The following is a 7583-nucleotide window of genomic DNA, read 5'->3' as shown; positions in this document are numbered from 1 at the left end:
TGCAAGGTGCTGAACTGCCCCAAACCAGCAGAATCTAAAGCACACAGAGCATTTCTACTGAACACCCCGTGCCCAAATGGGGAAATCCCTGGAGATGGAAAGCAGACAGAACAACCAAAAGTGCCCCAACCCTCTGCAGCAGCCAGTGCCATTGCCAAGGCATCCTTTGTGCACTCGACATTTATATGAGATACAGATAAAAGAAGGAAATTTAAAACAAAGGTTTCATTGCAGATTGCTGCTTTCTCATTGCTTTATTATTTGTTCTTTGCACATGTCAGATAACTGGACTTGCAAATAGCCTTAATTAGAAATGCAGATTACACTGGGCCAGAACACAGTGGACACTTTGACACCAGCAATCCTGCTGGGAAAACACATGACCAGTTTGCTAAGAAACAGACTGAAAGTCAAAGTTAGCTTCATTTTTAGGCTGTGTCCTGTTCATAATCCAGCAGCTGGGAATAATTCTTCATTCTTAAAGAATTTAATGGAAGAACTGTGTTTTCAGTAGAAACTCCCACTAATAGAGATCTGCAGCTCCTTGTAGCAGTTTTGTGTGTTGAGGTAGAATCAGATGTGATCAGTCCTGAACTTGAGAGCTGAAATCAGAAAACCAGTGGCTTGACCTGAAAACAGGCTTCAATACTTGAAAGCTTGTCTCCCTACCCACAATTGAGATTAGTGTGTCAAACAAAAAGTGTTCCCTTTCCTCACATGCCTTGGCTTACTTGCTTACTGACACTCCTCCTAAGAGTGGGACTTCTCCCACTGAGTACAATTGCACAAAAGCAGGGCTAGCACTTCCTGAAATAAATGGCCATTTAAAATCCTACTGGCCATTTGATGTTTTGCAGGTGGTTTCTTTGAGATTGGCCCATTGCTCCCTTTGATTTTAGCAACGCCTAAAATCCTCCATGTATTCATCAAGAGACATGACTGTTTTCCCAGCTGCTGCTTTGCCATCACTACCAAGTTCAGAAGCAAGCAAAAATGGACTAAATTAGGGATGAAAATAAGATGTTTCATGTCATCACACACACTTCATTATACAGGACACTCACCTGCATCACGATGGCACCTGGGCAGATATTTTTAGAGGGGATGCAAGCACAGAAAGAGAATCTCAGCTGTGGAGCTGCTCAATTCAGGTTAAATGGGACTGGTCTTATTTATTATAACTCCATTTCAATCCAAAATCCACCAATGACTCAACTACTCCTCTCTGCTAATGCAAAAATGAAGGGGTTAAACATTTCTTCCCTTCAAGTCAATGAAAAAAATCTTTTTGCCTATGGTGGGAGTAAAATGCTATTAAAGTTTTCTAATACTGCTTCTAAGAAAAGGTTTGGGTGGGAAGGATAATTGTTGAGAATTTTTTTTCTATGGTATCTTATATTGACTTACTGTCAGAACTATTGCAGTGTTACAAAATATTTTTCCAAAGTCTTGCAATAAAACGTAGCTGGAGATGTAAATAAAACATATAACTAAGTTTGTGACTTTTCAATTTAAAAATGGCAAGAAGGTCTCAGCATTTCAGGGAAATGTATAAATTTGTATCACAGTACTTATTATCAGGTTATGAACTGATTTTATCCCTAGAAGTATCTCAAATGTATATACTCCACTAAATTTCACCAAGTATCAGGTCTAGGTGGGGGTTTTAAACAATGTTTTTCAGATATTTGGATTCACTTAAATTGGTTCAGCAGTGCTGATGTGTCTTGGGTGTTTTATAGGGTCAATTTTACAGGGAGAGAATTTCATGTGAAGTGAGAAATTTTAGACACTTGGAAAATATGAGCAGCCACAAGTTAACATCATTGTCAGAAACATGACTTCAAAAATGTACTCAAGAAACCAAAAAATCTCCACAAGTCAGAGTCCATTGGAAATTACATGAAATACAAGTGGAACTGGCTATGAACAGCTGGAGAACTTCTTTACCTCCAGGACCATGACATTGCAGGCTGCTCATGAAAATCCAACAGGACAAGGTCTCCATGTGACATCATTTAGCATTTCAAATGTTCATTTGACAAAGTTCTGAAAAATACTTGATCAACAGAATATATAAAGGAAAAATTGAAATTAGACTCTAAAAACTATTATTTTCTCTGGACTGTACCAGCAAACCTTCACAGTTATCTCTTTGGACAGGACCACAAGCTCTGCCCTGGCTGGTACCCAGTAATTCTCTTTTCCCCCTATCTGGGCATCCAGACCCATTTCTTTTCCAGGAGCTCAGATCTCTGAAGTCTCCCTTTGCCACCATCCCTTGCTCCCAACACATCCCTGCAAATGAGCCCCAGCAAGCACCAAGAACACAACTCAGGCAGGCAGACAACACCACCTATGGAGAAACTCTAATTTCAAGGGAATGTTGAATTTCTCCCACCAAGAGATGCAAAACTTTTCTCTCAGCTACCAGAAGCATTAATCTTCTCATGCTAGAAAATCCTCCATTAGCTTCTGTAAATAAGAATTAGCCAACAATAAACTATCATATGTCTGTGTGTTAATAATTTCTTTAAAATTCACATGCTTTTGGATATCTTCCTGTCTCTAACCTTATATTTTCTTCTAATCTGTGATTTCAGTGTTTTACTATTTCACGAGGAAACCTGCAGTAAATCTGAGGTTTCAAATAAACTATATTGTTGCATTAATGACTTCAGTAAAAGTTTATTTTCAGCAAGACAAAAAACCAAACATGCTTTTCCTTAGGTCTCCTCTATGAAGCAGGAAACAAACTTAGTTTACAATAATGAAGCATTTCTCCTTCAGCATGGCTTTTGTCACTTTTCCAAAACCCTAACCTGATATAAGGCACCTGGCCATGGATTGCCCAAGGCATCAAAGTTTTACTTCTAAAAATGAACATTAAACTTCAAAGCCACTTGATCAGGCAGCTTTCTCAAATTTCCAGTTTAGTCTAAAACTCTGTGATTAAGGTGGCACACTTGCATAAATTTGGTCCCTAAATATTAGAACCATAACAGGTATCCAGTTCTTTTTTCAGAAAGGTGACCTCACTTGGACAAATTTTCAAAGTGTACACTCAAGCTTGTAATTCAGATATTCATGGACTTCATTTAGTGTTTGCAGTAGGTGAAATAACCCTTAAAGGACAGTGCAAAACAGCAAAACAAACCAAAACCCAAAGACACAAGATTCAAACAACAGGCTGTGTTACAAAGCAGATATTTTTTCTCACCATTTCACACAAGGACAGATGTGAACCTGTTAGGGATGTTGAGCAAAGGGTATTGGGTGGCAACCATCCCTAACTATGCTGGACATGAAAAACTGGAGCAGAAAAAGGGACTGAATCTATTTTTGGCAGCCCTATGGGACTGTATCTCCCTGCAGTTTTCTGTCCCCAGCCCTGACCTTCTCAGAGGTTTCCATCCATTTGGAAAGCACAGATAAAGCAAGTGCTCAGTGCTGTGGTTTGCAGCACAGAACTGGGTGATGTCTCAGCTCACCAGGCTGCACTTTGGTGGCTGTGGTGGTCGGGGAGGGAACCTCTGGAGCCCTCCAAAGGTGATTCTTCCTCAGCTCCAAAAGATATGAATTAATTTCTCAGCAGCGTTGCTGGAGAGAAAGTTTTGCCCTGTGAAGTCAGTTGTTGGATTTTCAGACAACAGGATCCCCACCTGGGAGGGCAGCTGCTCTCAGCACTGGTATTTTAACTGGTGGAGGATGGAAAACACTCTAGCAGAGAGTTTGTTTTGGCCCCACAATACAGGGATGGCTGAGCTCTGCATCCAGCAGAAGATTGTTGTTCCAACAATGCAAAACGGAAGGGGGGAAGAGATGAACTCAGAGCAGACAGCACAGCAAAGCCAAAACACACATTGCAGACATTTCTGCTGCGGTGGGACACAGGTTAAGCCAAGTCAATGCTCTGCAAGTCTAAAAACTCATGCTCCAACAAGCACCAGCCCTCGGTAGACCTGGGCAGAGCAAAGGTTTTTACTCCAGCAAAGCGACCATTTGAGGGAAAGTGTGAGGTTTTTAACAAGTTGCTCCTAAAAAGATTCAATATCATATCTCCTCCTCTGCTGCATTCCCCTCTCACAGCCACCCCTCCCAGGAGCCTGAGCAGAGTTAAGACATTTGGCTGTGAGACAAAGGAAGAGGAGGGAGCAGAAGATGAGAGATGTGAGAAGGCAACGGAGAGGAGAAGGAGAGAGCTCTCCCAGGGAGCTGCTGAGGGCAAAGATGGCACAGAGATCACACAGGAGAAGCCACTGGCACAAGCAGGTTGTCCTCCCCCAGTCACAGTATGAGGAGCAAGTCCCTATGGAAAACACAGGCACTCAGACCCACTCGTGGCAGAGCCACAGGAGCTGCTGGGCTGTGGCTCTGTCAGTGGCAGCAAATCCAGCTGTGTGCAGCCCTGGTGGGCTGCAGGGGCTGTGAATGGCCAGGGCTGTGTCCAGCTGCTGGCTCAGCCCCAGGTCAGCACATCAGAGCACCTGCCTGCCCCTCGCCCCAGCGGCAGCACAGCCAGCAGAGCCTGGACTCGGTATCCCAACCTCTCCCAGATGAAACTCGAGACAATTAAAGCAGAACAGTGGGATTTTCCTTCTTCCTCTTCTAAACAAAGGGTGTGAGCTGAGCCTTAGAAATATCAATTTCCTCACCCCAAACACAGGGGATGGGACTGTGTGCTTTAGCACTGCACATTCTCTGGATTTTACACCTTACTTCCTTCTTTGCTCCCTCTCTCTCTCCTTCCATCCTTCCCACTGGCACAGGCTGAGGTCAGCCCTCTTTCTCCCCCATCCTCCTCAGAATCTTTACTTTGTCCTCCTCTTCCCAAACCTGATCCAACATCCCAGCATCAGCTGAGTTCAAGCTAAAGCGCTCAAATATGTTACTGTGAATTGGATGCAAACTCAAGCCTGGGAATTCTGCATATCCTCCATGTATTTAGCTTGTATAAACAGCAGTAGATATTTCTGTCCCTTCTACACAGCACGCACATGCTCCTGCTGCTCCCAGCCCTACAGGCATTCCCCAAAAGCCATCTAAAATTACTGCAAATGCAACACCACATTATGGCTTCTGAAAAAGTTACAAAAAGAAAAAAAAAAAAAAGAGTAAATAAAATAAAACACAAATAAAAAATAATTTTAAATTAAATTAAATTTAAAAATAAATAAAATAAAATAAAATAAAATAAAATAAAATAAAATAAAATAAAATAAAATAAAATAAAATAAAATAAAATAAAATAAAATAAAATAAAATAAAATAAAATAGTAAGGCCCTGGCGTACCTCCAGAGAGGAAAGCGTCAGATCTCAGCTGGTAAATAAGATGTTACTGTGAAGCTTGTAAAGCCAACGCTATTTCTCCTTTGTAAAGGCTCTACCTGCATAACATGAAGGGGGCTCAGTGACAGACACATTAAAACACCATTAAACTGTGAAATAGAACACAGTGTGAAAATAGATTTAACCTTCACAGCATATTGATCTCTACCCCGCGCCGTGCCTAAGTTCTTGGACAACTGTTTTATAATAGGTTTTACTTATTTTCCTGTTGCTATTCTGACTTCCTCAGAGGAGGGTGTTATTTCTAAAAGCTCCTGACAGCTAAGGGAAAAGTGGGCTTGTTTCTTAGTCATCGCTCAGTGCTCAAGCCTTGCTGCTGCCAGCTGCTCCATAAACAGAAATCAGTTTTGTGCAAGTGAAGGATGGGTCTGGGCAGCAGTGATTGCAGTGGGATGGGAGGAGGAGGAAGGGGAAGCGGAAAGGGAAGAGGAGACGGGCTGTTTGCAAGGACTCTGCTGAACAAAACTCTGCAGGATGCAGGCAACCAGGCTGAACCCAAAATGCCTCCTGGAAAGGACAGTGCCAAGATTTATTTCAGAGTGCAGGGACACGGACTCTGTTTGTGAAGATAGGTAAAATAATTGTGCACACATCTGCATATTCAGACGGGAAATCCTTCTGATGAATTGGCTGCCACAGATCAGGCTGCTGCCAGCCAGTCCTCAGACTTTCACTGGGAGATGGGATTTCTCACAGAGATGAGTTATGCCACAGGACCTCTGACCCGCCCGTCACCTCCCTCTGACCATTCATCCATCTCCCAGAGCCTTATGCTAAGAGTTCAAACCCTTTCAAATGGCCAGGTATTTTTCTTTTTCACATCAGTTCAACAAAAATGTTCCACCCTTCTCTCCACTAGGATTTCCTTTCTGACCACCCCAAAATAAACCCAGCCGGAACACAGGACAGATAATGTCCAGCCACTTCCCCTAGCCCTGAACAAGGGGTTTGTAACATCCATGTACAAACTAGATAAATTTTTGGGGTGTGGAGGGGTCATATTTACGGAAATATTTCTGATGCCTTCCCCATTGTGGTCATCTGGCAAATACTGGCCTGGCTGGAGATCTCTAAACATGTGAAAGGGAGGCTGAGCCCATCCATCAGACATCCCTGACATGCTGCACAGAAATCAGACCTGTACAGTGGCTGCTGGGCATGGCTGAAGCAGCCCTGGAGCAGAGAGCTGGATCCGTGTACCCAGACCCTGCCAGTAAATTAGCACCATACCAGACACGTCTGCACGCCTGGTTCATGGGCAATTTGCAAATTATCTGTGAGGCAACCGTGCAACTGTCACAGAGGTCACACTCAGCAAGGGTGTCCAGGGCTAATTTCAGAAAAATGGCATTGACTTCAGCAGGACTGGGATGGTGCTCACTGAATTTAAGGCACCTGCCCACCGAAAATCTCAGTATACTTCCCCCTCTGGTTAAGACATCCAGTTTTCCATGACATGGAGCATTTCAGTAGCATACACGCCAACCACTCCCCAAAAATCTGCAGTCAACCACAATGCATGACAGTGTCAAATTTATCTCACAAACCTGAACTCTTATTATTAGAGTTAAAAAATGGACAAACTCACCTTACAGTCTGGCAATAGGAAGTATTATTTCCCATAACAATTTCTGAGGCTTTTACAGGAGTGTCCTGTTTTGAATTACCTTAATCCAAGTCACACTGTGATGATGGAAATGACTGAACATGTGAGAAAACAGAAAATAATTTTGGAAAGAGATTCCCTGTGAAGAAGCCTAACAATCTGCATGTGCAATAGAAAGGTTGCCAAAATCCCACTCCACAGACCCCTCACTTTCTTAGCACGTTCATACCTTGCACCCCTGGGCACTGCCTCTGGTGAGCAGAGCTTCAGAGGACAAACAAAATCCCCCAGAACCCCTTCCCTCTGAGGAAGGAGGGAGCTGGCAAGTGGAAAAGGGGTAAGACTCAATTTTCTGTTTCTGGGGTAAGCCAGGAAAGTGCAGAAATCATCCAGGCTCTGCTGGCACAAGCAGAACAATAGTGCCCTTTCTACTGTTAGTGCTCAGTGCTGCAGTGGAGGACAGAACAAGGCACTACTGCAGAATGTGACTGTGCAGGAGCTCTCTCCTGACTGATTATATGAAAAGAGGTTCATTCAGACTGTTCTCAGCAAGCTTTTAACCTAGAGATGTTCAGAAGCTGCCAGATCTTCTGTGCTGCCCCATGCCAGCCCTGGGCAGATGGGTTT

The sequence above is a fragment of the Oenanthe melanoleuca genome, chromosome 10 (genome assembly GCF_029582105.1).
Source record: "Oenanthe melanoleuca isolate GR-GAL-2019-014 chromosome 10, OMel1.0, whole genome shotgun sequence".
In the NCBI taxonomy this organism is placed as follows: Eukaryota; Metazoa; Chordata; class Aves; order Passeriformes; family Muscicapidae; genus Oenanthe; species Oenanthe melanoleuca.
This window is presented reverse-complemented; position numbering follows the sequence as displayed.